This window comes from Eptesicus fuscus, chromosome 9 (assembly GCF_027574615.1).
Source record: "Eptesicus fuscus isolate TK198812 chromosome 9, DD_ASM_mEF_20220401, whole genome shotgun sequence".
Taxonomy (NCBI): domain Eukaryota; kingdom Metazoa; phylum Chordata; class Mammalia; order Chiroptera; family Vespertilionidae; genus Eptesicus; species Eptesicus fuscus.
The window spans coordinates 34,913,280-34,937,460 of record NC_072481.1 but is presented as its reverse complement, the minus strand read 5'-3'; the positions used below and the strand labels follow the sequence as shown (position 1 = coordinate 34,937,460).

Here is a 24,181-nt window from a genome sequence, read left to right as displayed (position 1 = left end):
AATCACTTTTGTGTCTGTATATATTTCCTTTTTTTTCATTGTGAATTTCAATTTCAAAATCAACAGCATTTGTCCACATGAGCAAAATATACAAGTGGCTTAAACAAAATAAAATATTTCTTTTTTCTTAAGTTGAAGGAGTCTGGAGATACTTCAGGGCTGTTATGATGCGCTAAGTGTCAGGGATCGAACTAGGTGTGTCTTGGTGCTCTAGCTTGCATGGTATCCATCTTTGTCCAAGATGACTACTGAAGTTCTAGCCATTACTTCTTGCTGGTTGTATTTCAGCCAGCTAGAAGAAGGAATGTCTTTTAAGAGTACATACACGTTACATCCCATTGAGCAGAATTTGCTCACAAAAGGACTCCTAGCTAAAGAAAAGATGGAAAATGAATCTCTGTTATGGGCAGTTGTATAGCCAGATTAGGGCTGGGTACATAATTGGCAGGGTCCAGTGCAAAATGAAAATGTGAGGCCTCTTGTTCAAACATCATTTAGAATTTCAAGGTGGCAACATCAGAGCATTAAATTAATCTCAGGAGTGTCTGGGCACTGCACAGGTCACAGACCCATGAAACTGATCCTAGCCTCAGGCGCTCTAAACATTGGGATTCTCAATTTAATGAAGAGGAGGAGAAAAACAAATACTATTGAGGAACAGCTGGAAGTCTATGCCTCATTATTTAATTTAATCATTTCTGCCTTTATTTTTTTCCTTCTGGTTTCTTAAAGTTTATTTTGTCCCTAGTTTTTAGTTCCTGAATTGAACATTTAGTTAATTGGTTTCCTACTTTCTGAAAAATATGTTGTATATTTCCTTCCATGTACTTAAATAAGTATTATTGCCATTTTACAAATGAGAGGAATAAGGGCAAAGAAGTTGAATAACGAAGTCAAACTCAGAGAGTTAATAAATGACACAGTTGGGGCATGAGCCCAGGCAGCTTGTCTCTGAATGCCATGTTTTTAACTAGTACAATGTACTATCACTCTGCATTGTGTATACATTTTAATTACACCTGTCACTGAGTTATAACTTATTTTCCTAGCTCTCTCTTTCCAATTGTGAAGACTTATTAAATTTAAAATGTTCAAATCTAAACTATAGTTTTTAGAGATATAGGCTTGGGTGGTACAACCATACAGAAACACAGAAGTGATCATTGTAAAATCAGGTAGGTAGTCAGGAAATTGTGATGAGGATAGGGCACATGGAGGAATTTTTACTGTAGAGTGACTAGAAAAGTTCTGTTGATCTGCTTGGTGTTATAAAGATGTATGCCTTATAGGAAATCATGAAGCTATACATTTTTGTATTTTATTTTACAATAAAAGAAATGTTTTTCTGTTCAAAAGCACACCTCCATCCTAACCATTTTTCTTCATATTCCAGGTTTAAGACTGCCTATAATGTATTATAACAATTGTCACTATTTAGTAAGTTTCATTCTTATTTCAATCTCATAATAGCTCCCTGAAACAGACTTTATCCCTACTTTACTAACCAAGAAACAGAGAAGTCGTATAAGTTGCCTGATGTAACACAGCTAATAAGTAGAAGAGTTAAGATTCAAAACAAATCGTACTCCAAAGTCTATGCCTCATTATTTAATTAAATCATTTCTGCCTTTATTTTTTTCCTTCTGGTTTCCTTCTGATTTACTCCAAAGATCATGCTTTTCATTAATATATTCCATTAGCTCCCAGACTTTTCCATATTGAATTCTCAAATCATATCGATAACATAAAGGCAGCCTGATATGATGGACAGAGTAGTGTATCAATGATAGTGGGGGTGGGGATGTATCTGGATGACTCAGACTTGGTATTGGCTTGAGGAAACTCAGTCTAGTGGAAAAGACATTGTTGCAATTTAAACTGAAAAACCTGTCCCATTATTAGCTCCTAATCAGGGTAAGTCATGTCATTACAGAAAATGTAATTGGCAATGGACACTACTCTGGGTAGCAAAGAGGAAGAGCCTTCGACAGCTGGTCTGGTGGATGGATATGAAATACAAACCAATGCTTTCTTAGCACAGTAATTCCAAGGGCTACTGTTCTGAAAGGAGCAAAGATAAATACATGGCAATAGAAGGAAAAGGATGTCCTTGGCAAATCTTTATTGTGTCCAAGAAATATGAGCATCACTCACCTCATCTTGGGTGAGATGTAATTACTTCTTAGGTGAACTAATGAGGAAGTTAATAGTGATATCCTTCTCTTAGGAATAGTCAATGACTGAGAAGAGTAGGAGCTGAGGGAAAACTGGCCCAAACCAGTTATATACAAAGTTCAGAGAGGCAGATTTTCTTTCTTTGAAGATGAAGAAAGAGTAGATTCCCAAAGCAGGGAATGAGAGCATAGGCCTCAGGGATTTGGAAAAAGATGGGGTTAAGTCGAAAGGTCGGGGAAACTGAGAAGGGGAAACGGTCCCAAGGATGGAAATTCCCACATAGGCCACCCTCTTTTGAAGGCTCAAGTTTGAAAAGTTTCACTTTTTCTGTAAAAGGGACTGCTAAAGATGGTAGGTTCTAGTCTCTGTTTCTCTCACTCCTTGTGAAAAGCTACCTCTATAAGAAACTTTCTATTTTTGTGTGTAGTTTCTCATTGGGGTGAGATTAGTAGGGTTAGGGACTCCAAAAAGGGTCAGACTTCACCAAACCCTTGGTATTTAGTGACTGCAGTGGAGACTTCATTATAACCATATATAAATTTATTTTTTCATTCAGATATTGCACCATGTATTTTTTATGCCATAGTTTCTCCACTTAATGTCATTTCATGAGAATTTTCTCATACCATAAGGTACTCTTTGAAAATATTATTCCTGTTGCTGCAAAATATAGATCTTAAGGATGCATCATAACTAATTAAACCATTTCCTTCTTCTTGGCTATTTTAGTCAAACAAGTCTTATTTTTTAAAATATATTTTTATTGATATCAGAGAGGAGGGGAGAGAGCGAGAGAGTTAGAAACATCAATGATAAAAGAGAATCATTGATTAGCTGCCTCCTGCATGCCCCCTACTGGGGATCGAATCTGCAACCCAGGTATGTGTGCTGACCAGGAATCCAACCTTTGACCTCTTGGTTCCTGGGTTGATGCTCAATCACTGAGCCACATCAGCTGGGCCTATTTTTTTTAATATTATAAATAATGCTGCAGTGAACATCCTTGTACATATATCTTTGTTCATCAGCTCTGATCTTATCTTTGGTTTGAATTTCTAGATATTACATCACTGGGTCAGAGGGGATGAACTTTTCAAGACTCTTGAAACATGTTGACAAATTGTTTTCCCCCAAAGACCTCATCCCTTTATGCTCCCACCAGCAGAGTGTGCAAGTGCCTGCCACATGATACCCTTGACAACTTTCTGGCTGTGATATTTATTGTGGGATGAGGGGGGAGCAGGAGCGGGGAGGAAGTTTTACCCAATTAGCCAGAACACATGAAGTCATAGAGCTTAACCATCTGCCACGAAGAAATTTGAGAAGTTTGGTTTAAACATGGCAAACCTGATTGCACTTGTCACAAATGGGGCACCTGCAATCAAAAGGGGGGATGGGGGGCGAGAATTGTTTTCAACACTTTATTTCTATCAGGAGAGAAGGGTTATATATCTCAGACTTCATGTTTCTTGCAAAAGAGTATGTAGTAGGAACCAGCTGTACTGAGTTCTCTGTGGTTTAATGGAGGAACAGATCAAGATTTTCAATTTTCATGCCCTTAACTGGTACTTATTTATGGGATATTTTGGAAGAAGACAAAGTAAGGTATGAACACCTAGTTTATTTTAATGATATTAGATGACTTGATGGTTTAAACTTCTTAAGAACTAAAACAAAAGACTTGGAGCTAAAGGACTCTAAAACACCCATTTTGCTAGGTCCCCCAGTGTCATTCAGATTAGACTTTCTTAGTGATCAGACAAATACCTAAACACACTGAGCTTGAAACTGTAGTCAGGCTGTTTCTGACTTCTTCAAGGAAGACATTTAGGTTGAACAAGAGTCCTAGAACATCATTTTCCAGGACTCAAAAAAATAAAAAATGTTAGAGATCTAGAGTTACATGGTAGGAATGGTGTGACAGTTTCAGAAGAGATTCACAGATTATGGTGCCAATGGACCTAAATTTTCAGAATTGCTGTTAGAATACGTATCATAAGGTGTGTCCAAATTAATAAGCATCTCTTCTATTAGTTTTAAGAGGAAGTGATTGATATGGAAAGTTAACTGTGTCCAATAAAAAGTCATAGTAAAATTGTGGATGCAAGTATATAAATCCCAGAACTATCTGGAAATTTATGGCTATGTAATGAAACACTAGGCCATATCTTTTTTTCATAAAATATGCAAAAAGAAAGCTGAATATCACAATCAGTAATATAAATCTGTAATTAGAATTGCAATGTTCTCTGATTTATACACAGCACTGTTTTCAAGAATTGTGCAGTCCAATAAAAACATATCTTCACTGAGTTCATCAAAATAGATCAATGGCTAATATTAACTGGGCCTAAAACTATATATTTCTTTCCTAATTAATAAATATGATTAATTTTTCAAAACATTTATATTATATTTTCATATATCTTAATTACATATTTTTGAACAACCTAAAGCTTTTACTTCCCATCGTTGTATTATAGAATGTGATTGTATAGATGATGTACTATGATATACACAAACTTTGAAGTGTAATAAGTCTAGGTACAAATCCTGGCTCTATCCATCCATAAAGTTTTTTTCTTGGCCTTTAGTGTCCAACATGACCTAGCTAGGCCTGCCTTTCCAATCTCACCTGACTCGCTGTGCTCCAGCCCCCCAGGTTCCTCAAGCACCTCAAGCTTGTTTTCCTTTGTCAGCCTTCATTGTTCCCTCTGCTTCAATGGCTCTTCCTCATATCTTCACATCATTTGCTCTCTCACTTCATTCACATCTCTTTTTCAAATGTCACCTCCTCAGAGAAAACTTCCCTGACCACTAAATCAAAATAGCTCCCAGTTTCATTCACTCATTATCATGTAACCCTACTTTTCTCTTTACTATCTAAAATCATAAATTATACTTAATTATTTGCCTACTTATTTATTTATCCACCCTACTCCCCAGTAAGCTCTATGACAACAGGAACCTTCTGACACATAGTGGGTATTTAATAAATAAGTTGAATGAACAATTGAATAAATGAATGAACAAATGAAAGCTATGCTAACTCTACATACAAGTATTTGGGGAATACAAAAAAAGTATGCCTAACTTAAACTTGCAGCTGAATTGGGGCATGATCACAGGAGATTTTCTAGAGTAAGGTAAAATGTGAGCTGAGTTTTGAAGGACATGTAGGGAAGAAGGGAAGGATCCTAGGGAAAGGAAACAGAGATGTGAGGAGCAGAAGGTAAAAGAGACACAGCTTGAATACTCAGGAAACTGCAGATAATCTGGAATGACTCCACAATAAAAGCAGAAAGTGGCTTCTATATGGTTGAAGGAGTTGGGTATAGTCTCTGAAGCCCTATAAAAGATTTGAGCCCAAAGGTGCTAAAACCATCCTTTCTTGCCCAGCCCGCATGGCTCAGTGGTTGAGCATCAACCTATGAACCAGGAGGTCATGGTTCAATTCCCGGTCAGGGACATGCTAGGGTTGCAGGCTCAATCCCCAATGTGGGGCATGCAGGAAGCAGCCAATCAACGATTCTCTCTCATCATTGATGTTTCTCTCTCCCTTCCTTTCTGAAATTAATAAAAATATTTTTAATTAAAAATCAATAAAAACATCCACTCGGTAAATGCACCGAAAGGTGATCAAAATAATCTAGAATTTCCTTCAAGGAGAGTTTTCAGCAAAATGGAAAATTAAAAACAATGTTTATTAGGGAGTCCTCTTTTTTAAAATTCTCTGTGCCCTGCACCTACCTGCTACACCTACTCTCCAACTAAGATCTGACAGAGACTCAAGCCAGCTACCTATCAGGACATCTAATGAGATCCATGATTATAAACCAGATTCTCTGATGGGATTAGAGACAGAATTTTATATGGTGAGTTCATCTTACATTTAAAAATATCCAATAACTGCTATTATTGCTATTTGTGTCTTGGCAGATGTTTTAACTGGTAGTTCCGCCACTTCCACCTGCCCTATAATAACTGATTGCAAAAGATACACTTTCACATATATATTTTTTCATTGCTCCTACAATTGCCATTTTAAGAGCCACATGTTCTCTGTATGTGGAGGGAGAAAGGATACATGTTGCTTTGCAGCAGGTAAAATGGTCCAAACAAAAACCACATCCATACTCCAAGGAGTTTGTAATCCAAAAGCAAGAATGGGCATGCTATGGAACACTGCAGAACAATACCCACACAATACAGGCAGATGGAGCATCATATGGCCAACACAACTGGAATTTTTTGTAAACTATCCCCAAAACATTGCTGGTCTTTGAACACTTCCCCGGTTCAAAGTATAGAACACCATCTATTATCAATAAACTCTGAAAAGCCAAATGAGATGTTTAAAATAGTCTTGAGTAAAGGTCATATTCCAAAAGTGTGCAGACTTAAAAAATAAAGCTATCTGACAGGAAGCAAACTACTGCCCATGCATATCACCCTCTCCCCTCAATGGTAACACATTCCAGAACCTTGTTGTCAGAGGCAAATACAGTTAATTGATTTTTTCTGATAAGATGCTACTAACCAATGCTTAAATAAAGATCTAAGGTAGCATCATTTGATGGCAAAAAGGAAAGACTTTAGGAATTATTCATTTGGCTATGTTCATCAACCATTAACACCCTAGTGCTATTATTGACTGGTTTGTTGCTAACATTTGGGGACTGTAAATATAGAGGTAACTGGGATGTGATGGAAAAATAATTGGGATTAGAGTCAGATCAGCTTTTGATTCCCAAAACGTCACCTCATCTTTCCAAACTTTTCTTAACAGTAAAATGGGAGTAATTAATTGTATCTACTTCCCTAGAATGTTCAGAAATTAAATGAAATAGTAGACATTAAGGCATTTCCTAAAACCAGCAAGCATCAAGCCAATGTTAGATCTTGTTATGTAACATTCATTGCTTCTGTGTTCTCCTAAATTTCCATGGAAGCTCTTCAAATGACTCCACAAGCATTTTTATTTGTTGTTGTTTTTAATAAATTTTACTTTATAACTGTTTTGGATTTACAGAAAAATTGAGAAGATAGTATAGAGACTTCCCATATACCTGTACCCAGTTACCTCTGATATTAACATCTTATATTAGTATGGTACATTTGTTACAATAAATGAATCAATATTATGAACTAACTAAAATCCAAAGTTCACTCAGATTTCCTTAGTTTTCCCTAATGTCCTATATCCCATGCAATATACCACATTACATTTAGTTGACATATCTCCTTACATTAATCTTCACTTTGACATCTTCTTAGATTTTCCTTGTTTTTGATGATCTTGATAGTTTGGGGAATATTGCTCAAGTATTTTGGAGGATGCCCCTCTATCGCAATTTGTCTGATATTTTTCTCATGATTACACTGTGTTTATGGGTTTGGGAGAAGATGATCACAGAGGTAAAGTGCCATATACATCACATCATATCAAGGGTACATACTATCAATATGATTATGATATTGATGTTGGCCTTGAATGTGGCTGAGGTAGTATTTGTCAGGTTTCTCTACTGTAAAATTACTCTCTTTCCCTCTTTCTGTTCTTTATTCTGTGGAGGAAGTCACCAGATGCAGTCCACACTTAAGAAGTGAGGAGTTCTACTTCCCCTCTCTGGTTTTATTTTTTATCCCCCTCACTCCCCCCCGCCACCCCCCAAAAAAGCGCAGTATTTCCAATGGCACACAGCTTGGCCACTTGCAATAGGGAATTTTGGGGCTCAAAGATATTTCAAAAGAGTAGAAATGAGCTCACGCTTTTTGGGAAGAAAAACTATAGTAAGAATAGTTTTCTCTCTGTGCCTTGAAAATCAGTCATTTCCCATTTTTAACTTAAGGGGGAAAAAAGTGTTTACTTTGTTAGATTGGCCATTGAATGCTTGAGGGAGCCTGTCCTCTTTATATAGTCCTGTTTATTTTTTCTTCTACTTTCTTGTCTGCACTTTCTTTAAAAGGAGAGCTCATACATTCATTTCTATTTTAGATTTTTCCATCATGCTACTTCAAATATGTTGCCTGTATAATTTTCTGAGATCAAAATTAGAATTCAATCTTCTTTCTGAGGGAATATTACCTTTGAAGTTCAGGGAGGCATCAGAATCAAAGTGAAATCTACAATTTACTTCCTTACAACAAATTCTCAGAAGATAAAACTAACAAGATACAAAAGGAAAAATCTGTTTCAAACTGATAATAAACATGCTGTAATGAGTAGAAATAAAGAAAACATGAGGAAGTCATGAATAAAAGTTACTTGCTTTACAACTGCATATCCCTGAACCTTAACGATGCAGGGCAGCCAAAGTATCCAAATCTCCAAGGTCTGATTCAGCTTTTCCTGGGCAAATTTCATTTCTCAAATGCTAGCTTCTGTGGCAGAATAAAAACACAGTGAACATACAATTACATACTATTACAGTGAAATCTGACACAAAGAATTAAATGGACTAAACTAAGTCAATAATATTTGTTTTAAAAGAAAGCTATATGAAGACAGGTAACATTTTTCTAAAGATAATCATGTGGATGCACAATTCTCACCATTTTCCCTATCAAAAATATACACATATCCAGGAAAGAAATTTGGCATTCAGCTAACATACCATTAAGACAATCTCTTTTTTTAACCAAAAATAATGAAAATTAAAGTTTTCTTAGTCATAGCGTAAAGGGAAGGATACTGATTTGGAACTGGAAAGACTTGAATTCAAATTCTAACCTCACCACTTACTAACTGTATAATCTCAGTTTCTCATCTATAAAAGACATACCAGGCCTATCCTGTGTATTATTATAACAATCCTATATAATAAAAGCCTAATATGTTAAGTGTCTGGTCGACCGGTCGGCCGTTCAACCAATCATATTACGACCGGTCGGCCGTAATATGCTAATGATATGCTAAGGCTGCTCACTATGATGTGCATTGACCACCAGGGTGCAGACAGTTGACCGACTGATCAGTCACTATGATGTGTACTGACAACTGGGGGGCAGACGCTCCAACCAGTAGGTTAGATTGCTGCTGGGGTCCAGCCTATTGGGATTGAGCGAAACAGGCCAAACACACCCTGGAGCCCTCCTGCAGTCCCTTCCCAGCTGGCCAACCTCCCGTGTCCCTCCCCAACACTGATCGTGCACCAGTGGGGTCCCTTGGCCTGGCCTGTGCCCTGTCGCAATCTGGGACCCCCTCAGGAGATGTTGGAGAGCCAGTTTCAGCCTGGTCCCACAGACCAGGCCAAGGGACCCCACTGGTGCACAAATTCGTGCACCAGGCCTCTAGTTAGGTATAATGTAGGTTAGATGCATAGCAAAAACCTAATTAACACATAGCAGGCTCTAAATTAGAGAGAGAATATATTATTATTATTATTATTATTATTATTAAATATATTTTTATTTCAGAGAGGGAGAGAGAAATAGAAATACCAATGATGAGAGAGAATCATTGATCAGCTGCCTCCTGCATGCCCCACACTGGGGATCAAGACTGCAAACTAGGCATGAATTCGGGACCCTTTAGTCCACAGGCTGACATTCTATCCACTGAGCAAAACCAGCTAGAGCAAGAATATATTATTCTGATTCTCACATAGTTTATAATCTAGTGGAAGAAATGGATATGAATCAAGAAATTAACCAAAAAATAAAAATACTAAGCTTATCAAAATAATTAATTCTATAAAGTGACTTAGAAAAAGGTTTCCCTGAGAAAGCATCAACTGAGGTAAAAGAAGTCATTACAATAAAGCCCTGAGGAAGAGGGATTAAGACAAGGGAAACAATATGCAAAATTCCTGTGATCGGGGAGATGAAGATGCTTTTAAGGATGTGGAGTTGAGTGCAGGCTCAAGGGACAGCAATATGGGAGGGGTGGCAGGAGCCAGTACCAGAAGGGTCATATAGGCCATTGGAAGGATTTTGGTCATTGCCATACGCACAATGCAAAACCACTGAAAGGTTTTGAGCAGAGCAGTGACATTATCACATTTTTAAAAGGCTCACTCAGGTTGCTGTGGGAATAGAGTGCAGGGACAGGAGAGGATACAGGAAGGCCTGAGGAGGTCAAGGCCACAGGCTAAACAGTGTATGAGGGAAACACGAGCAGAATAAATGGAGAATTGGCTGGCCCATCTTCCTCCAAATTTGTGCTTTCTAATCTTACATCTATATATATATAAAAGGCTAAAATGCTAAGTGTCCCTATGACTGTGCAACCAGTCGCTATGATGCACACTGACCACAGGGGCCAAACGCTCAATGCAGGAGCTGCTGTGATGCACACTGGCCATTTACACAGGAACAGCACTGCAGACCTGGCGCCAACAAAGCAACACTCGGCTTCCCCCAAATGGGACACAGGCCCCACCACTAAACCAGAGTGACACCCTACCAAATCGCAGCCAAGGCTGCCAAGACCCCCCAGCGCAAAATGCGGCCCACAGCCTAGCCCAACCCTGAAACAGTCACTGTGGGTGCCGGGTAATGACATCACTTAGCAATGTCCGGCTTCCTCTCCCTAGTGACTAGCCGCCTTGGAGTTTCTTCAGCCCAGGAACATGACTTGCTTTATAGCCAGGTGCAAACATTTTACACTTTAACCAAATGTCTGTGAAGCCTTTTCCCATGCCTCATCCCATTTGATCCTCACAGAAGTCCTAGAGTAGGTAGATAGGAGACTCAATAGAATCCTATTTTCTTTTCATTAGCCAGAAAGTTTAGAAATTTAACCCAACTGAAAAGAAGTAAGAAATGGTGGATCTTGGAAATGACTTCAGGTTTTCTCACTGCACAGAATATAGTCAAACACTGCTGCAGTTAAATATTTTACCTTTTTTTCTCCCTGCATGCTCTACAATAATAATGTGCTCCATGTTCATATTTACTGCTGTGTTGCTGAAAATTACCTGAAAGAGAAGTTGGGGTGCTTCACTGGGCTGGAAAAAGTTTAGCTAAATCAGAAAGCAGGTCTAATTAAGCAAGTTTATTCTATAAATATAAAAGGCTAAGTTGACTCACACTTGCGCCATACATATAAAGCTCTTGCTGGCATCAATCACACGCATGTGTTTCAATCTGTCATTGTCGATCGTGAATTTGGTTGACACTTCTATTATACAGAAAGGGCAAACAGCGATATTAAAATATTTCTTCTAATTAATTTCCTTTCAATGTGCATGAATTTGTGCACTGGGCCTCTAATGTTATAATAAAATACTAAATACCTGCAATGAATAAATATAGAAAGCAGGATGCCTGCAGTATAGCTTGTTGAGTAAGAATTTCCCCAGCATTCAGCATTTAGGTTTATTCCCAGCAACATAATGACATGGAGAAAATGAGTTAATGGGATAGCAGCCTTCATAAGACACATGAGGAAGCAAGAGGTAGTGTGGTGGGAAGGACACTACTGGGAAACTGGATATCCAAGTTCTACTCCCAGTTCTGCCTCATCCATTTGGACAAACAAGTCCCTTTATTCTCTTTAGACTATCCCCAACTGTGAAATGGCCAAGTGGAACTAGTTGACCTCTAGGGTTCTTTTCAGCATAAATGTTCCTTTCACTGTGGAAGACATATAAGAACTATAAAGATGGTTTATTTCAGTGGATTAGGGTGCAGTTTTTCATGTGATCATAAGAGCAAACACTTAGTAAGTGCTTACCATGTCCCAAATGTTGTTCTAAATATTACATATAAAGTGCCTAATCTTCCCAAATTTGTGAGTAGGAATTATTAATATCATCATTAACTATAATTTTATAGTTGAGAAAACACAGGCACTGAGATCTTAAGAAACTTTCTTAAGACCTCACAGTTACTAAGAGGCAGAGACAAGATTTGAATGGAGTAGTCTAGCTGTGATGCACACATCCTCTTAGAATATATGGGTTCAACTGGCTTCGCTCTTTTCCAGCAGTCTTAGTCTCTCTGTGCCTGTGTTTTCTCCTCTATAAAATGGCAAAACTAATAGTTTTTACCTAAAAGTCTTTTGTGAGGATTAACTGAGGATATACATATAAAATGATTATAAAAACAGTACCTCAAATGTAGTAAGTGCTCAGTAAATGTTAGGTGTTATCATTAGTTGGTGGCCCAAGGAAGAATGGACACATACATTTTCAGAAACATTCCTTGGCAAGAATGACTTAGTCTGACCCCAAGTTTTCATGGTGTTTCCAAGGCAAAGAGGCAAACTTTAATCACTAAGAGACCCTGAAGAGGACAGCTATTGTCTGTTCGGTGTGAAGAACTTCTCCCCATATGTTTATTTTTAACTAGAGGCCTGGTGCATGAAATTCATGCATGGGTAGTGTCCCTAGGCCTGGTGGGCAATCAGAGCTGATCAGGGCCTTATGGTTGCCGGCCGGGGCCCTCCTTCATTCCGCGCCACTTCCTGGTGGTCAGCACACATCATAGCGAGTGGTTGAACTCCCGATCTCTCAGTCGAACTCCCGAGGGGACAGTTTGTATATTAGCCTTTTATATATATAGATTATGCCCTCACTAAACACATGAAAATAGAAAAAAATACATGGTGATGGTAAATAAAATAACCTATATACAAAATAAAATATAGTTCCTATCCCTAATCCAATATGATCCAAATTAGGTTTGTGTAGGGAGTGGCTATAAGGTTCAGCCTTGGACTGAATGGTGGCAGGGTCACAAACAAGTCCCAGCTTGGAGGGCAGAGCCCTCTTAGCATAATTAAGCTTGACCTTATAGTCCTCCCTTGCTCCTACCTGGATAGCTAATGGGCTATGGGAGGAGCAGCAAGTGCTGCCAAAACAAGGTGAAACTCACAAGAACATTGTAAATATGTTGACCACTTCCCTTGTTTTGCTTTGTGTGATCTGACTATAAAATAAAGCTTTTGCTAGCAGGTTGGGTCTTTCTGTGTCCTCATCCAGGCATGGGAGATCCGCTAAGCCCCAGCTATATTCTCTTGTCTGTCTTCTTTAATCTTTCACTGCCCCTCCTCAGGTTCACCCTTGGCTGTGCTGGCATGGCACAGGTTTGGAACCCCTTAGTGTGATCATGGATAAATTTATTGAATTACAATCAGCATTTAAAAGAAGTGAGATAATAGGATAGTATAGGAGTGGATGGAAAACATCAGTGTGCATTGCAGGTAGTAAAGTTAAGCATTGATTCAGAAAATTTTTGTTTCAGAGGGAGATAAGAGGAATATACATTATATTTTTTACTTTGCACAGTTTTTTAAAAGGCTTGAATAGCACCAAGCTAGATTGTTTATTCATTCAGCAAACATTCACTATGTGTAATTTGTGCTAAGCATTCTGCCAAGAAATAATTCACACGAAATAGTTAATAGTATTCCAGCAAAGTAAAATGGGGAAAACTGAGACTAAACAAAAACAAACTGAGCCTTATTAGGCCTTGGCCTCACTTCCTATGAGAGAAGTGATGTTTAGGAGGGAAGGAATGTTTGAGATTGCTGTAGTATCATGGAAACTATATGGCTGGGAACAGGTAAACTGTCATGGTTGGTGATAGCTTGGTAAATTGTCTTAGTTTTTAGACTTACCTTGATTAAAAAACTATAACATTTACATGGCCAGGGAACAGGTAAACAGTGAGATATTAATCACAATTTATGTAGCTGATCTAATGTATTTTCTTGTGTTTTGTGGTGTTTTTTTTTTTTTTTTTTTTTGACAGGTTCTTTTCCTCTGGAACACTAGAAGGGGACATGGGAGAATACTAGATCCTGTTCGTTCCTTTTCCTGTAGATCCTGCCATTATGGGTTAAAAATAGAAGCTGTTGAATTGTGGAAACTGGATATAGTTAAAACCCCACTATAATGAGTACAGGGGCCCCACAGATTGTTAATGAGGCTGTTTGAATTAGCACCTGCTCCTGGAAGAGTCTGGTGTGAGCGCATTGGCAGCCAGGCCCCCTGAGTCAGTGAGGGGGAAATGGGAGTGGAGGGAGGGATCTACATGCTGCCTTGTAGGTGTTTTCTGAGAGTCACTGAAGCGGTATTTTATTTTCTGTTTATTCTGTTGCACCCACTCTGTGCAAGAGGTTGGGCTAGATGTTAGAGGAGACATAAAGGTGACAGACACAGCCCTTGCCTCAAGACCTTACACAGATGGATAAGACATTTACACAAGGGACAGAAGCTCAGAGCATATGTGGGGCAACAAAGTTCAGCACAAGAATAGCGACCTTGGGAGTGAATCTTGGTCCTGCCACTTTCTAGCTGTGTGACTTTGAGCAAAGTCACCTAACCTCTTAGAGCTTCAGTTTCCTTATCTGCAAAGTCAGGATGATTGGATACTTATGAGGAGTAAATAACAGCCAGGAGTGAAATGGGTTGCATATCACTAAGTGAATAGTAGGTGCTCAATAATTTAACTGACTACAAAACCAAAGTGACTGCAAAGAAATACCAATGAAATGCTACAGAGCCTCAAAAGTGGAAAGTGTATCAGGAAAAACTTCTTGGAGGTGGCATCTAAAATGAACCTTATAGGACTTGTCTGACTTTAAAAGGAGCTAATGTAGTAGGGGGAATATATTTTGAGGGAGGAATGGCATAAGCAAAGGCATGGAGGCAGAAACAACTTAGGCATTCCAACTAATAGACGTGTTATAATGCGGATTTTTTTCAATTGATGGAGTTACACATATGTTGATATATATGTGATTTGATATGTATGCTATTTTGTTGTATTGACAATAAGCTTCAAAACTTCATATGTCAAATTTGCTGAAGGTGTTAACATCATAGATATTTTTACACTTAAAAATGTTGATTTTCATGCCAAAAAAAGAACATTTGTGGGAAGTTTTAATTCATTACTTTATTTTGAAGATAAGTGCTGCTGAATACATCAGGAAGCTTATGATGAACATGCTCCATCTCAAGATACTTGTGGACGCTGGTTTAAATGCTTTAAAAGTGATGATTTCGATGTGAAAGACAAAGAATGTCCAGGTCAACCAAACAAGTTTGAAGAGCAACAATTACAAGCATTATTGGATGAAGATGCGTGTCAAACTCAAAAACAACTTGCAGGAAGATTAAACCTTGCTCAACAAACAATTTCCAATTGTTTACAAGCAATGGGAAAGATTTTAAAGGAAGGAAAATGGGTGCCACATCAACTGAACGAAAGACAAATGGAAAACCGAAAAATCGTCATTAAAATGTTGCTTCGATGGCATGAAAGAAAGTCTTTTTTACATCCAATTGTGACTGGTGATGAAAAGTGGATTTATTTTGAGAATCCCAAATGCACAAAATCATGGGTTGATCCAGGTAAACCATCAACATCGACTGCAAGGCCAAATCGTTTTGGAAAGAAAACAATGCTCTGCGTTTGGTGGTATCAGGAGGGTGTGGTGTATCTAAAACCAGGTGAAACCATTAATACTGATCACTACTGACAACAAATAATCAATTTGAACCATGCTTTGATTGTGAAACCACCAGAATGGGCCAGAAGACACGGCAAAGTAATTTTGCTTCATGGTGACGCACCATCACACACTTCAAAAACAGTTAAAGACACATTAAAAGATCTTGCCTGGGAAGTATTAACCCACCCGCCGTATTCACCAGATCTTGCTCCTTCAGATTACCACTTGTTCCGATGGATGGCACATACACTTTCTGAGCAGCACTTCAAAACGTATGAAGAAGTGGAAAATTGGGTCTCAAAATAAGAAAAGTTCTACTGGGACTGTATCCACAAATTTTTTCTACTGGGACTGTATCCACAAATTACCTGAAAGATGGGGAAATGTGTAGCTAGCAATGGACATTAGTTTGAATAAAGCACTTTTGATATTTCTCTTGAAATTATCGTGTTTTCTTCTATTACAAAATCCGGCATTATTAACCGGTACACCTAGTAGATGAATAAGTCAGTCTCAAACCTCAAAGAGCTCATAGTCTAGTGGGGAGACTGACACACAAACTCAAATTGACAGAGCAGAGTGACAGCTCTGTGCAGGGGCTAAGGGAGTCCAGTGGAGGCCCCAAGCTAGGGCTGACCAGGTGGTAATGGTAGAAGGTGAAGAGGTTAGGGCAAGATTCTAGGGTAGCAGAGAAAATGCTAACTGTATGGCCCATAGCAGTAAAATTGCCAGTCAGAGAAAATCATACTCCACACATAGGATAGGACCTAAGAGTGAAGAACATGATGAAAATAAACACTGGCTTTGTAGCAGAGAGAGTAAGAGAGGTGGCCAGGAGCAGGAATCAGAGAGAAAAATGGCATGATTCTAAAATTTACAGGTGGTGCCATTTAGTGTCATGAGGAAGCCTGGGGTTGGCTGTGAAACTGGTGGCTGAAATGGCGGGAAATTGAGTCATTGGAAATGAGATGTTCAAGGATTGGTGAGATTAAATGATTTAAAAGATTACTATTGTCTGTTGATTACTCTGAGGGAAGAGATAGAAAAAAGACTATGTGAAAGAGGTCAATGAGTCAGGTATAAAAATCACCCAGAAAGGTGGGATTCTGTTCTAGAGGGCAGTAGATGATTTAAGTGTTTGAAATGTCCTATATACTTAACATTGAGCAACTGCTTTAGATTCATTATAGAGTCTCTAATTGTGTTGGTTAGGATATTGGTTTGGTTGCTGTGACAGGCAGGTCTGGAATAAGTGGCCTATATTAGATGAAGGTTTATTCCTCGGCCCTGTAAATCTGAGTTGGTAGTCCATGGCCAAAATGACAACACACATAATCATCCAGGTGCCAGGGTCTTTCTGTTTAGTTCTCCTGCCAATTTACACCTTAGCTCCCAGTGTAACATCTGAATACCTATCAGCTAGAAGGAAGACTCAATGGATAGCATGGCCCAGAGTCACTAAGAGTGATCAAGATTCAAGGGGAAGGCAATTAGATTCACCTCTTGGTAAGGGGGTAGCGAGGTCACACTGCAGAAGAGCAGGTGTGGTGGGAGATATTGTTTAGCCACATTTGGATAATATAATCTACCACATGTTATAATACATGACCTTGAACAGAATGTTGCTCAGCTTAATGAATATGAGTAATCAGCAGAACAAATGGCCTTGAATAAAATGGATTCTTTTTACTTATTTTATTCATTTTGATCTATAGAACAACCCTGTAAGGTAGATTTAATCCACACCCTCATTTTACAGATAAGGGAAGTAGGCAACCTCCCTAAGATCCCTGAAACAGTTCATTGTGGAGCTGGGATTTGAACCTACGCCTTTTTGGCTCCCAAGCTTGTGCTCTTTCCTGGCAAGGCACAGCCTTTCATGACATCCAGGGAGAATGCAAAAGAAAAGAGAGAGTCACCTTTGCTATCACAAGGACTTAATAAACATTTGTCAAATCGAACTGAATTAAATCAAACTACTAGAGGAGAATCTTAGAAACAAAATCTGAAAGATGTATATAAAACTAAAGTTACCTTTGAAAGAAACACATAAACTAGCTAATGAAATAAGCTCTATCTATGTGAATATTTCTTTATTCACTGGTATCTGCACAACATATATTTACTTCTTAAAGTTATTTATTCCCTGCTCCATTCTAAAAGGTTTCAGGCATAAGTGTTGAAGTAGATATTTCCATAAAATGAAATAATAGAGATTTCAGTTAGCACCTGGGAAATGACCAGTAAATGGTAGCCACTGCCATTGGTAAGAGCAATGGGCAGAGAGCCCCGAGAACTGTTATTCCTGACTCCACTTCTCACCAGCTGTGTGAACCTGGGAAGATCACTGAGCTTCTCTGGACCTGACTTTTACTCCTAGCCAGTAAAATGAGGAGGATACCAATGATCTCTAAGATCCCTTGCAGCACTAAAACCTAATGAAGACTGAGGACTCTTTTTCTGTCATTTCTTGCATGTCATGAAACACTGAGTTATTTTCTACCATTAAGCAATTAATTATTGAATCTATTAAGTGTAAACTGTAACTGTTAAAGAGCAACTAAGAACAGTTGAAACTGTTAGAGCAAAGGCTCTAATCAAATGTTTCTGAACATATGCTCATGGGCTTACTTGAAAACAGCGCTTATTCATTGTTCTCATTAAAATCTCATGTGATGAAGTATTAGAAGATGTACAAATTCTGTTACATTCATAATAGTCAATGGCATTACAGCGTAGCCTCATTCTGACAATGCAATACACCATTTACTTCACGGTTATGTAGAGTAGGTCTTTTTTTTTTTAAAGCACCTCTAAGATCCAGGGACATAGAAGCATGGAACAGACTGTAGAACCTCAGAGGGAAGGCGGAGGAGGGTGGGTGGGTTGGGAAAGATCAACGAAGGAACTTGTATGCATATATGTATACACAGACAACAGGGTGGTGAATGCCTGGGGTGGGAGGGAGGTTGTGTGTGTGTGTGGGGGGGCAGGCTAGAAGAGTTCAATGGGGGGGGGGGGGAGAAGACATATGTAATACTTTCAACAATAAAGATTTAAATAAAATGTAAAATGCACCTCTAACAAGCTTCAATGTTCAGTCTTTTACTTTCTAACTCCTAATTGCTCTTCAAAACCCAATTTCAGAGTCATTTTTATTTATTTATTTTTTTAATATATTTTATTGATTTTTTACAGAGAGGAAGGGAGAGGGATAGAGAGTTAGAAACATTGATGAGAGAGAAACATCAATCAGTTGCCTCCTGCACACCCCCTAATGGGGATGTGCCTGCAACCAAGGTACATGCCCTTGACCGGAATCGAACCTGGGACCTTTCAGTCCGAAGGCCGACGCTCTATCCACTGAGCCAAACCGGTTTCGGCTCAGAGTCATTTTTCCCAGGAACTTCCCAGGCCCTCTCTCCTTCCTACCTACTCCTTTTCTTCTAGGCTGGTTTTGCTGCCTTTACTCTGTACTCTCACAGTCCCTGGTGCTTCTCTCTATTTTATCCCTTGTGACACTGTGTTACAAAGTACTGTCACTATCTGTCATTCCTTCATCTCTGTCTGCTCAGGCTGTTATCTTCTCAAGAACAGAAGACAGCTCTATTGCCAGTGGTTAGCATGAGCCCTAGGCCTAGTAGGCGCTCAATGAATACCTGCAGAATGAATGAGTCCCTTTCCCTTTCAGGAGATGTTGATGATGAAGATGTTGATGATGAGGAGGAGATGTTTCTATCTTACATCAAATTCCCAAATTTCTCAAATATCCATACCTTCACTCATGCCTATTCTTCTATTGATGTGCATAGTTGGAGTCTTTTTTTAATGGTCCCAATGCAGAGGGAAAAGGAGGAAAGAGAAGCAACTTGTATTAAGTGATTCCTTTACACACTTTTCCATTAACATTAAAAAATCATCTTCATAACAACCTATGAGGTAAGTACTAGTATCTCTATTATTCAGAAACTAAGGCTCAGAGAATTAAAGAAACTTGACAGAGACCACAGGGCTCCTGAAAGACAGAGGAGGGATTAATCCGACTCCACCTAATACCACACTGCCCTCCCAAACCCCAGGAAGGAGAGGGGGGTGGGGGGAATGGGGAAGAAAAAAGTGGGAGTAGGAGGTGGAGGTGGGGTCTCATGCTTACTAACCCTGAATTTTAGCCCTTTACCTGAAGGTTAAGCAACACGTGCTCCCCAACCTAACTACTACCTCCCTCCCTTCCCAATCATTATTTGAGCCTGGAGGTTGCACAGATGCTATTGTTAAGTTGTTTCTCATTAAGAGAGAAATAGGGCGGGGACAGAGGAATAGTGTGACAAATCAAATCCTCAGGTCCAACCAACCAGATGAACAAAGAAACACAGGTGCCCTTATAATTAAGGTGCATAATGAGCTTGTAATGCCTTTGTGTGAAGATTCAGGACTTTTAAGGAAAAATATTACTTAAAACAGGAACTGTCTTTCGAAGGAAGAAAGTAAGTTTCTATGCTCTTACTAATCACTTTGCTACATGACATTGACTATCCTAGAGCCACAATATGACTAGTAATTGTAAAATTATCACAGATTTTATTTATGGTTTGTATAGGGAAGGAATGTGATTAATATTATACTTTGGAAAATTTAACATCACTCCAAAACACTTGTATGTATGTATGTGTCTAAAATATATTTTCAATTGGTAAGAAACAGTTTTTTGTTTTTTGTTTGCAGGTTGCATGGTTCTTAATTCTAAGTAATATGCTTTCTTTATGAGATTTTTCATGAGTAGTATTACCTTGCCATATTTGATTATAAAATTGAAGATATATTGTTTATCTTTGTTTGGATTTCTCAATTGTTTTCGAAAGACCTTATAAATCCAGAGAATACACGAGAAAGTAAAATCCTAAATATGCCAGATCCTTTTCTTTAAAGAATTCATAGATGAATTGATCTTGCTAAAGTTAAGACAGAAAGAATTGGCATTTTTTTATATCTTGTGTCTGGGTTTGACGTCTGTTTTAGTAATATAAGCACATGTAAATGCTACATGGGTTTCTTTTAAATGGAGGCAGTTTCCTACTATAAATTCTGACAGATTGTGCATTTACATAACCTTTTGGCATTAATAACAGTATGTTCAGATCTCAATATAAGGGATGTGTACTAAAATCTTTATAATAGTGTAAAATAGAACTTAAAATTTATAAAATGTGTAATCAGTTTTAAAAATGCTAAGTATACTAGGCACTATTTTTATTGCTTTCTGTGTTAACTCATTTGATACTCAGAGCAATCTCCGTGAAATCAGTTCTAATATTATGCCCATCTCACAGACAAAAAAACTGAGGCACAAAGAGGTTAAGTAACTTATCCAGAATCATAGAGCTAGTAAGTGGTAGTGCTGAGATTCAAGCCAAAGCAGACTTTAGAGCCCATGCTCTTACTAAAATAGCCAAATTAGGTTGCTTAGAGAGGTGATTTGAGTAATAAAATAAAGCAAAACTTGCTACAAGGGTTGTGTCTAAATTATTAAAAATGACATATCAAGTGTGTATATCTGTCTACCTATCACCTATCTATTTATCTATCTACCATCATCTAATCTGGTAGTATGTTAGGCTAAGTGCTTTAAGCCCCCCCACCCTTGCATTTAATCCTCACAATCACATTATGATATGATATATTCACCCAGCTGTATAAACTTGGGCAAGTTATTTAACTTCCTTTAATTTAAGCCTCAATTTCATCATCAGTTGTGGGTATATACTGTATACAGAGTACTTACTTAGTATAGTGCCCAGAACAAAGTAAACTCTCAATGAAAGTTATTATTATCACTACTATTTTCAGGCTTAGAAAACCCAAATAACTTGTTCGAGATGACATACCTTAAAGAAGGCAGAACTAAGATTTGGAACCCAGGTCTGATTAATACCCAAACTACAGTGGTTAAGACTATGTTCTGTACTGTGCTAAACTGACTGAATTCTTGCTTGCTAGCCCTTGTCACAATGTTTCACTCATTGTAGGTACTTTGGTAACAATCAGAGATAGTGATATATTAAAAAATTGTGACTCCAAAATAATAAATATTTACTATTAACATTTTTTAAAATACAGAAAAGCAAAAGAGGAAAAAATAAAAATCACTGATAATCCCACCTTCCAAAATAATCACTGTTTCCCTTTCAAAAATAGGATCATACTGAGCATACAATAGTGTTAACTGCCTTTCTCACTTTGAAATATATTGTGAATATATTTCCATGCTAAATAAATATTCATCGACTAGATCATTCTCAATGTCTGCAGAATACTGCCTTGTATAGATGATCAGTCTCCTTTGTTGATCATTAAAGACTGCAGTTTTTCCATATTTCAACGAATGCTGTAGTAAACAAATATAGTCAAGTCTTTGAACATGTTAATGATTATTTCCTTAAGATAAATTTATGAAAGTGGAACTGCTGAGTCAAAGGATATGAATTAGCAGAATTTTGAGTTAGTATATCTCCATGTGCCCAGGAACAAAACTCTTGTGTATTACACGGTCAAAGGACACAGTGGGGAAAACAGCCCTTTTAGCCATTAGAGATTATTCCATTTTACAGCTGTGCAAAGAATGAAATCAATTAAAACTTGAATTAAATGAGATAATCCATGGAAAGTGCACATAATAAGTGCTCAATAACTAATAGCTACTTTTATGTTTGTGTCTTTTGTCATTCCAAGTCCTTTAAACTACCTAGGCTTCCTCTTTAGTTTATTTGTATCAGTTTGAAGGTCTGAATGGATGAACTCCCCAAAACAGGGGAAAACTTCAGAATCCCGAGAATTGTGAAGTAAAGCAATATCCCAAGGGTCAATTTTACCTCCTGATTCTCTTGATACCTGGGGCAGGTCTTCTCTGGACCCTAAAGCCTTTACCTACAAAGAGGCACCTGATAAGATGACTGCTTTAACATTTCCCTTCTAGCACTATGATGCTAAGTAAGTTTACTGCACCTGAAAAAAAATTCTTCACTTCCTGTATTTTTAGTCAAGGTAGATTTTCTTTAGGCAGTAATGGCATTCTCACCAACCCAAAGATCTTCAAGTCTCTGAGCCCCTAGAGTGGAAGTTTTATCAGTGAGGGCCAAAGAAGCGCCTTTCCTACTTTTAATGATCACATTACCCAGCATGGGACTAATACTTCTGTGGTTTAGGAGGCTACAAAGTAACTAAAACATTTTTACCCAAAATCACATTGCACCAAAGTCGTGGCCATCAGTGATGTCAACCTCTGTCTCCATTTTTCATTTCGGACATATCTTAGACACCAACCAACTGGCCAGATATGGCTCAAGGACTCACTTAAGGTGCCCACACTCCCAGGGAAACACCACCTTTCTAATGCGTCTTTGCCCAAAGGGTAAGATTTATTCTAAGGGTTCCAAATTGGTCACGCTTGTAAAACCTCAGGACCCAAGTGTTTTGCCCAAATGCTGTTGTAGTGTTGGTGGACTTGAACTGCAAAGAATCTTACTTCACGTGAAATTTAAGCACAGGGAGAAAAGGGAGACTTATTCATTTAATTTTTTGAGCCCAGCCTTGATGCCAAGCCCAGAACTAGGCGCTAGGGACACCAAGGTAACTGGACTCCCAAGGATCAGTCCTCGGCCGCCCGCGTCAGGCGCCCCCTGGAGGTGGCGGTGAGGTTGAGGGTGGCGACAACGGCTGGGGGTAGCGAAGCGACTGCGCTGCGCTGAGCCGGCAAGACCGCCAGGAGCGAGCGAGCGAGCGCGGCGCGACTCCGCGGACCTCCTCCCGCCGGCCGCGCCACGCCCAGCCTCCGCCAACTCGAGCCGGACTCGCCTCCCTCCGAGAAGATGCGCCTCAAGAACCAGGTAGCGGCTCCCCGGGCCTGCTCGGCGCCCCAGACGCCCCACCCACCTGCCGTCCGGGCGTTGGCGGCCGCGCGGCCACGTGGCGGCGACTAAGCTGCTCTGGTCCCCGAGCCCGGCCACCTCCACTCTCCGGAGTGGGTCCTTGTAGGAGGGAGTCCCCCCACCCCCACCCCCATCCCCGCCTCCTCTGGCCGGGGGCCTCCCGACGACCCTCTCTCTCCGCTGCCCAGTGGGCAGCTCTGGCCCAGGTCACTCCGTCTCCGCCTCCCAGACTTCCGGGGCCCCAGAGGAGACAACCGAAAGGCGGGTCAGCACGTGCACCCCTCCACCCGGCCCTGCAGCCCGGAGAGGCCCCCGCCCCGCGCCACGCCCCTTTGCATCGTTCCGGAGCTGTCCTCCGGGTGGTTTTGCTGAACTGTCTGGTGGCGCCAAAAAGTCCTGGAGGCTTCCCGCGAGCAGGACCCCAGGGTGCTGGGCGAGTGAACGCGGATCCTCAGGGGGCCCCTCCTCGTGATTCCAGCTAATTGTGGAGAAGCAGCACCCTCCAATGCTTTTCCCCATTAGAGCCCGCTGTGGACCTGGGACTTGGGGTATTTCCAGGTGGCACCCACAGGGTGTTTCTGTTGTATTTAAGCGGTGCTCTTGTTTAGCAGAGGGAAAAGGAGGCTCAGGTGTTTGGGGGGGGGGGGGGTGTATATTTGTGTGTTGTATATTGTTG

General features: G+C 39.4%; 1 long non-coding RNA gene across 1 annotated transcript; it reads right to left on the bottom strand.

The window, feature by feature from the left end:
• Window positions 1-8,377: 8,377 nt before the first annotated feature.
• LOC129150372 (uncharacterized) lies at window positions 8,378-23,616 on the bottom strand. Its single transcript, XR_008557111.1, has 3 exons — window positions 23,510-23,616; window positions 11,021-11,096; window positions 8,378-8,559 (listed from the first exon to the last, which is right to left on the bottom strand). It is a non-coding gene; the product is annotated as an uncharacterized LOC129150372 (long non-coding RNA).
• Between the last annotated feature and the right edge of the window lie 565 nt (window positions 23,617-24,181).